This window comes from Orycteropus afer, unplaced genomic scaffold (assembly GCF_000298275.1).
Source record: "Orycteropus afer afer isolate SDZICR_OR568_19922 unplaced genomic scaffold, OryAfe1.0 scaffold00112, whole genome shotgun sequence".
NCBI lineage: Eukaryota > Metazoa > Chordata > Mammalia > Tubulidentata > Orycteropodidae > Orycteropus > Orycteropus afer.
The window spans coordinates 5,179,251-5,187,845 of NW_006921699.1; positions in this window are offsets into that span (position 1 = coordinate 5,179,251).

Below are 8,595 nucleotides of genomic sequence, written 5' to 3' on the forward strand. Positions count from 1 at the left end.
ATATTAAGGCTGGTAGGCAGTACACCGGCTGTTGACTCCAACGAATGACGAATCCAAGATCTCCAGGCTGAATGGTGGATTGTTCACTCACGGACAGTTGTAAGCAGCACAACAGAATCCCAATCCACAGAAGACTGTCTCTTTTCCCAGAATGTCCATAGATATACTGGAAGCAGGCCACACCCCTAGGGAAACTCCCTTTCAACAGATTGCCTGCTCAAAACATAATCTGATCCCATCATAGGAGTAACCACATCACAACAGCTTAAACCACACATTATTGTGGTTCAGCCAAATTGACACCCAGCTCCAACCATCACAGTATGTCTATGACGTGGGGAGTATACCCAAGACCATGTATAGGGTTGGCAGACAATGATCCTATAAGTGTATTTGTATGATCTGTAAGAATTTCCAGGTGTATAGTAGAGCTGACAAGAGACAAGGTTGTAGTCACTTCTTGGTAACAGCCAGCTACCCAGAGGAATCGAGTAGTTGAACCTGTGGACTCAGGACCATAGTCGCAGGGGACATCAAGCTCAATTAACATAACATACTACACAGAATGTTGTTCCACCTCCTACTTTGGCAAGTGGTGACTGGCATCTTAAAAGCTTGCAAGCAGCCATCTAGATGCAACGATGGGTCTCTCCTCATCCACAGCAAAGAATGAAGAAAACCAAAGATTCATGGAAAGAATTAGTCCTAGCGACTGGTACACCATGAAATCCACAGCCTATATGACTATGAGACCAGAAGAACTAGATGGTGCCTGGCTGCCACTGTCAACCACTCAGAGGGGGATCTATGTAGGAGATTCTGGAGAGAGAGGGAGAACAATGTGGAACAAAACTCAAAATCATTTGGAGAAAAAAAAAAGGGGGGAGGGGGACCAGGTTTGCTGGTCCAATAGAGCCTGGTGGAACCACTGAGACTATGGCCCCTAGCTGCCCTTCAGGTCTGGAATTGAACACACACCTGTGGTTTCCAGCCAAACAAAAGACAGGCATATGAGTTGAACATTTACCTCAGGGAGATACACTCCTTAGAGAGAACAATCATGGGAGAAAGGTCGGCTGCTTATAAACAGGGAGACAGCTCAGGGGTCAGGAGTACATGGAGGGATGGACACTGGGAAGGGGTAACTATGGGGAGGAAGTGGGAGGGGAGCTGTTGCACTGTGGTAAAATGTGGTCAATGTCATGAGACAAAGTGTATGTGAACTGCTGTATGGAAAGTGAATCTGCTCTGCAAATCTTCATCCAAATCCCATTAAATAAATAAAATAAAAAATCATTTGGGGAAAAAAAAAGGGGGGGGGGACAGGTTTGCTGGTCTGACAGAACCTGGTGGAGCCACTGAGACTATGGCTCCTAGATACCCTTCAGGTCTGGAATTGAACCCACACCTGTGGCTTCCAGCCAAACAAAGGACAGGCATATGAACTGAACGTTTGCCTGAGGTAGATACACTCCTTGGAGAGATCATGGGAGAAAGAAGGGCTGTTTACGCACAGGGAGACAGGTGGGGGGGGGCAGGAGTGCATGGAGGGGAGCCATTGCACTGTGTTAAACTGTAGTCAATGTCATGAGACAAAGTGTATGTGAACTGCTGTATGGAAAGTCAATTTGCTCTGTAAATTTTCACCCAAATCACAATAAATAAAAAAGAAGAAATGAAAAGGAATGTAAAATAAATAAAGAGCTTTTATTGAGAGGCAAGGCAATTTGCAAAATGGGAGTCACAAAATCCAGAGGATTCTGAACTAAGTGATCCAAGGAGTAGACAGTTTAGGATGTTCATATAAGAAACTACAGGGAATTTCACCTAGATAGGTTAAACACATAATTTAAATAAATAAATAGATAAAAACTCACTGCCGTTGAGTCCATTTGATGTACAGTGACCCCTCCATGGATTTCCGAGGCAGTATCTCTATGGGAGTAGATTGCCCAATCTTCATTCCGAGGAGTGGCTGTTGGGTTTGAACCACCAGCCTTCTGGTAAGCAGTCAAGTGCCTTAGGCACTACGCCACCAGAACTCCAGTAATTAATAATCAGTACATCTAGCCTCAAAACAATCATAAGTCCCTCTTTGCTTGACTGCAGGGAAGACATGCATAATTTTTTTTAAGTAAGCATGGGTTCTAAGAATTGTTTTGGATTTAGCTTCCTAAGCAGCAAGCAAAATTCTTAAGCCAAGTAACAGAATTGTTCTCTGAAATTGTTTACCAAGTAATTTTCTCAGTGTACACTGGAGAGTCACAAGAATGGCAGGCTACATTCCTGATGTAGATGTTACTTTTGATTCAAAATGGAGTTTTAGCCTCAGACCTTATTAGCACTGCCACCATCTCATGTCAAAAATCCAAAGTTAGTTTGGAGTGCTCTTACTCATATCCTAAAAGGAGCTCTGGTGGTATAATGTTTAAGGCATTTGGCTGCTAACCAAAAGATTGGTGGTTTGAACACACACAAAAAAAAAAGATGAGAAAAAAGATGAGGCAGTCTGCTTCCATAAAGATTTATAGCTTTGGAAAGCCAATGGGGTGGCTATGAGTTGGAACCGACTCGATGGCAGTGAGTTTGGCTTGGTTTTTATACTTAAAACCTTTCACCGTAAGACACTGGAATAAGAAGACCAAGCTAAACTAAAGCAAATAAAAGGAAGGCAGGAATAAAGACTGTAGCAGACTAATCTTCTGTCACTTCTCCAACTGGATTAATTCATTGGATCCTAAAAGAAAAAAGAAGAGATGACTATAGCAGAAATAAATGAAACTGAGAATATGGAAATAACAGAAAAATTACAAAACCAAAAGTAAATTGACAAATTTTTGCTAGATTAACCAAGAAAAGGAGACAGCTTACTAATATCTGAAATAAAAGACAAGACATTATAGACCTTACAAGAAGGAAAAGCTTTATAAAGGAATAGTACAAACAACTGTATGCCCAAAAATTAGATAACCTAGACAAAATGGACAAATTCCTAGAAAGACACACACTATGGCCACTGCCTTAAGAAGAAATAGGAAATCTGAATTAATATATGAGGTAAAGATAGTGAATTAATAATCAAAACACTTCCCAGAAGGAAAAGTCCAAACCCAAATGGCTTCAGCAGTGACTCTACCAAACACTTAAAGTCACTTCTAGCCAATCCCTCACAAACTCTTTTTAGTTTTGTTTCATTTTGTTTTGTTTTTGAGGGATTTTCTTTTGTAGTTTGGGTCAAAGTTTACAGAGCAAATCAGTTTTCCATTCAACAATTTATACACATTTTAGTTCGTAACATTAGTTGCAACTCCGTCAATGTAACAGCAGTCTTCCCACTTCCCCCCTGGGATTTCTGTTTCCATTTGTCCTTCTTTCCAGTCCCTTTCTGGCTTCTGAGTTTTGTTTTGGGCAAATGCTGCCCTTTTGGTCTCATATGGTTGATTATTCTGAGGAGTATGTTCTTCACGAGAATTAACACTTTATAGGCTCTCTCTTGCTTGGCTGCAAGGTGATCCCTGGTGTGGGTTCAGTTCCAGGTCTGAAGGTTATATGAGGGGTCACAGTCTCAAGGGTTCCACCAGTCTCTACCAGACCGCTAAGTCTGGTCTTCTTTATAATTCTCAATTTTGTTCTACATTTTTCTGCCATTCTGCCTAGAACCTTCTGTGGTCCTCATCAGAATGGCTGGCAGTTGTAGCCAGGCACCATCTAGTTCCTCTGGTCTCAAGGTAGTGGAAGCTTAGGTTCCCATGGCCCATTAGTCCTTTAGATTCATTGTTTCCTTGAGTCCTTGATTTTCTTCACTCTTCTTTCCTCAGGTTGGTGAGAGACTACTAGTTGCATCCTAGATGGCCACTCACTAGCTTTTAAGACCCCAGTTGCTACTTACCACACAGTAGGGTATAGAAGACTGTTTCTGTGAGCTATCTTATGCCAACTGACTTAGCTGTTCCCCAAGATTGTGGTCCCCCTTTACAAACTCTTAACTCATTTTTGAGGCCAATATTTCCCTAATACCAAATTCAAAGACATTACAAGAACATAAAATTACAAACCAATAGAAATTGATTTACAAGTTCTTATAAACATAGACACAAAAATACTCAGCAAATAACAAGCAAACAGAACCCAGAAACTTATCAAAAGGATTGTACAACATGAACAAGAGGGATTGAATGCCAGGAATGCCAGGTTGGGTTAGTATATGAGGATCAATCAACGTCATACCTTATATTAACGCAATAACAAACAAACTCCACATGACCATTTCAATAAATACAGAAAAAGCATCTGACAAAAATCCAACACCATTTCATAGGTAAAATAAATAAATAAACTCAACAAAATAGGAATAAATGAAACCGTCCTCAATCTGATAAAGATCATCTATGAAAAACCCACAGCTATCATCATACTCCATGGTGAAAGACTGACTGCTCTCCTCCCAACATGATGAACAAACTAAGAGGCCCATTCCCACCACTTCTAGGCAACATTTTACTGGGACTTCTAGCCAAGACAATTAGTCAAGAAAAGGTTTACACAGGGAAGGAAATTTTCTTTGTTGGTTACCAGGGACAAGAGGGGAAGGGAAGGAAAAGTGCTAGCTAGTTAAGAGATATTTATTGATTTGAGTGAAAGGAAAAGCAATGTAACAAAAGAACAAAAGCATGTGACCAGAACAGTATCAATAAGGAAAAGGAAGACACAGAGAGGTGTACAAGCTCTACAGACAACAAAGGTAAATACTATTACATATACAACACTGCATTATCAGTAATAACAAACATTAATCTGCAGGTGGATACACAGGTAGACAGCCAAGATGATCAGGTATGGACAAACAGGAATATACCCATGACCATGGCAGATGATATTTCTACTTAAGTATTTGCTTTGCATGTGATATTATATATATATATATATATATATACACACATACACATACATACACACACACACACACACGGAGGAGCTCTGGTAGCATAGTGCCTGAGGCACTGGACTGCTAACCAGAAGGCTGGTGGTTCAAACCCACCAGCCACTCCTCGGAAGGAAGGTTGGGCATTCCTACTTCCGTAGTGATACTGCCTCGGAAACCCAAGGAGGGGTCGCTATGAATTGGGGCCGACTCGATGGCAAATAACAACAACAACATATATATACACACATATGTGCATATTATACATTTTTTGTTGTTGTTGTTGTTATGTGCCGTCAAGTCAGACCTGACTCATAGCGACCCCTTCTTGGGTTTCCAAGGCGGTATCACTATGGAAGTAGATTGCCCAACTTCCTTCCGAGGAGTGGCTGGTGGGTATGAACCACCAGCCTTCTGGTTAGCAGTCAAGTGCCTTAGGCACTAGGCTACCAGAGCTCCCAATACTCCTCGGAAGGAAGATGGGGCAATCTACTTCCGTAGTGATACTGCCTCAGAAACCCAAGGAGGGGTCGCTATGAGTCGGGTCTGACTCAACGGCACATAACAACAACAAATATTATACATATGTATATATATGTGTGTGTGTGTGAATATATATATACACAATATATGTATGTATGTATGTATGTATATATATACATATACACATATATGAGCTAACAGGGGTCAAAGTTAACCTCTTAGCTGCATCCAAGAACCTTGTGGGAGTGAATCACTGGACCTGAGGGCTCAGAATCATGGTCACAGGGGACATCAAGCTCAACTGACCCAACACAGTACACAAAAACATTGTTCTACATCCTACTTTGGTGAGTAGCAACTGGGGTCTTAAAAGCTTATCAGCAGCCACCTAAGATGAACTTATTGGTCTCTCGTCATCTGGAGCAAAAAAAGAATGAAGAAAATCAAAGGTGCATGGAAACAATCAGGCTATGTGACCCTGACACCAGAAGAACTAGATAGTGACTGGTTACCAGTCAACCACTCAGAAAGGGAACAAAATTGGAGATCCTGGATACAGTGAGAGAAAATTGTGGAAAAAAATTCAAATACATAGAAAGAAAAAAAAGACTAGGATTACTGGTTGGACAGAGACTGGTGCAACCCCCAAGATTATGACCCCTAGTGATCCTTTGGGCCTGAAATTGAACAATAGACAGGACTACAAGCTGAAAAACTCCACCAGATATATGCACTTATTAGAACAATCAACCACACGAGATCAGAAGCACAGCATTTGCGCAGGGAGAAAGCTGAGGCACGAACATATAGCAAAGGACACAGGGAACAAGCAACCATAGGGAAGAAGTGGGAGGAAAGCTGTTACATTATAAAGATTATAATCGGTGTCATGAAATAAAATGTGTATGAACTGTTGAACAGAAAACAAATTCTGTTCTATGAAATTTCACCCAAATCACAATAAAAAGTTTTTTTAAAAAAGGAATGAAAAGAGAAAACATGCTATGTGAAATAAGATACAAAAGCACAAAGATTGCATGATCCTACTACTATGAAATACCTAGACTAGGCAAATGCAGAGACAAACATAATAGTTACCAGGGGCTGGGAGAGGGAAGAACAAGGAGTCATTGCTTATAAACCAGCTGCCTTGAGTATATTCCTACTCATACCAACTTACAGGACAGAGCAGAACCACTCCATTGGGTTTCCAAGGCTATAAATCTTTAAGGAAGTAAACCGCCACATCTTTCTCCTGTGGAGCAGCTGGTGGATTTGAATTGCTAACCTTTAAGTTAGCAGTCAACCACTTTAACCATTGTGCTACCAAAGCTCCTTAGTTATTGCTTGTTGTTGTTGTTAGGTGCCATCAAGTTGGCTCCAACTCATAGTCACCCTGTGTACAACAGAATGAAACACTGCCCAGTGCCGAGCCATCCTCACAGTCCTTGCTATGCTTGAGCCCTTTGTCACAGCCACTGTGTCAATCCATCTCACTGAAGTTCTTCCCCTTTTTTGCTGACTCTCTACCAAGCATGATATGCTTCTCCAGGGACTGGAATTACTGCTTAATGGGCACTAAATTACTATTTGGAGTGATGAAAAAGCTTTGGAAGTAGATAGTGCTGATGGCTGCAAAATATTGTGAATGTAATTAATGTTACTGAATTGTACACTTAAAAATTTGTTAAAATGACTTTTATGTTGTATGTACTTTACCACGATCATTTTTAAGTTAAACATAGACTTACCATATGACCCAGCAATTCTACTCAATTCTAACAAGAATTGAAAACACATGTTCACACTAAAGCTTATATACAAATGTCTATAGCAGCATTATTCAAATAGCCAAAATGTAGAAACAATCCTAATTTCCATCAAGTAATGAGTAGGTAACAAATTGCATGTCTACACAATGAATGTAAAGGATATCTCCATAAAAGGCATGAAAGTACTGACACCTGCTACAACATAAGTGAACCTTGAAAACGTTGTTAAAGTAGCGTATATGAAATGATCAGAACAGGCAATTCCATTGAGACAGACAGTAGATTAGTGGTTACTGGGGGTGGGGGCAGGGGAGTTTGAGGAGTGTTCTGGTTACCTAGTGCTGCTCTGACAAGAATATACCACAAATGAGAGGACCTTACAAACAGGAGTTTATTCTTACAATTTGGAGGCTTTAAGTCCAAGTTCAAAGTGCCAGGCTCTAAGGGCTGGGTGAAAGCCCCTCAACCTTGGGGTCCAGCTCTGCCTCCTGCTCCCAGCCCACTGGAGCTAGAGGCATTTCTTCACTCAGACAGCTGCTGGCTGCTGAGGCTGTGAAGCCCCAAGGTTGACAAGTAAAAAGGTACAGTCCCGATGTTATCAAACCACACGGCAGGCCATTAACTTAAGTCCATTGTAAGTCCCAATGTCGGCAGAGCATAGCAGGCTGCTGAGCAACGACACGGCTACATCCAGGGTCCAAGCGTGCCACAGGCTAGAGACCATTCTCTAAGCTTCTCCTTATATACAGGAAGCAGACCACATAACCAAAGGCAGCTACTCAGCTGCTCCCAGTAGATTCCACCATGGAGTTGATTACCAGTCTCATCATGGGGAATACTACATCCAGCTGCCCAGCCACTCAACCAGGCCCAGCTAAGTTGACATACAAACATAACCATTACAAGGAGTGACTGCCAGTAAGTGTGAGGTTTCTTTTTGGTGTGATGAAAATGTTCTAGGATTAGACTGGGGTGATGATTGCACAACTCTTTGCATACATAAAATGCCACTGACCTGTATACTTTAAAAGGGTGAATTCTGTATTATGTGAAGTCTATCTCAACAAAACTATTTTTAAATGGCAATATTTTTTCCCAAACTTAATAAAACTATAAATGCACAGATCCAGAAGCTCAATGAACCCCAAGCAAAAGAGACAAAGAAAAACACACCAAGATATATCACTATTAAATTCCTGGATACCACTAATAAAGAAAAAATCTTAAAAGTAGCTAAAGGGAAAAAAAGATATTACAAACAGAAGACCAGAGATGAGAATGATAGCAGTCTTCTCTATAGAAACAATACAGGCCAGAAGACAATGGAATGACATCTTTAAACAACTGGAAAAAAAATGTAATAATAACAGTAATCTAAGATTACATTCTAGTGAAACTATCTTTCAAAAACAAAAGTGA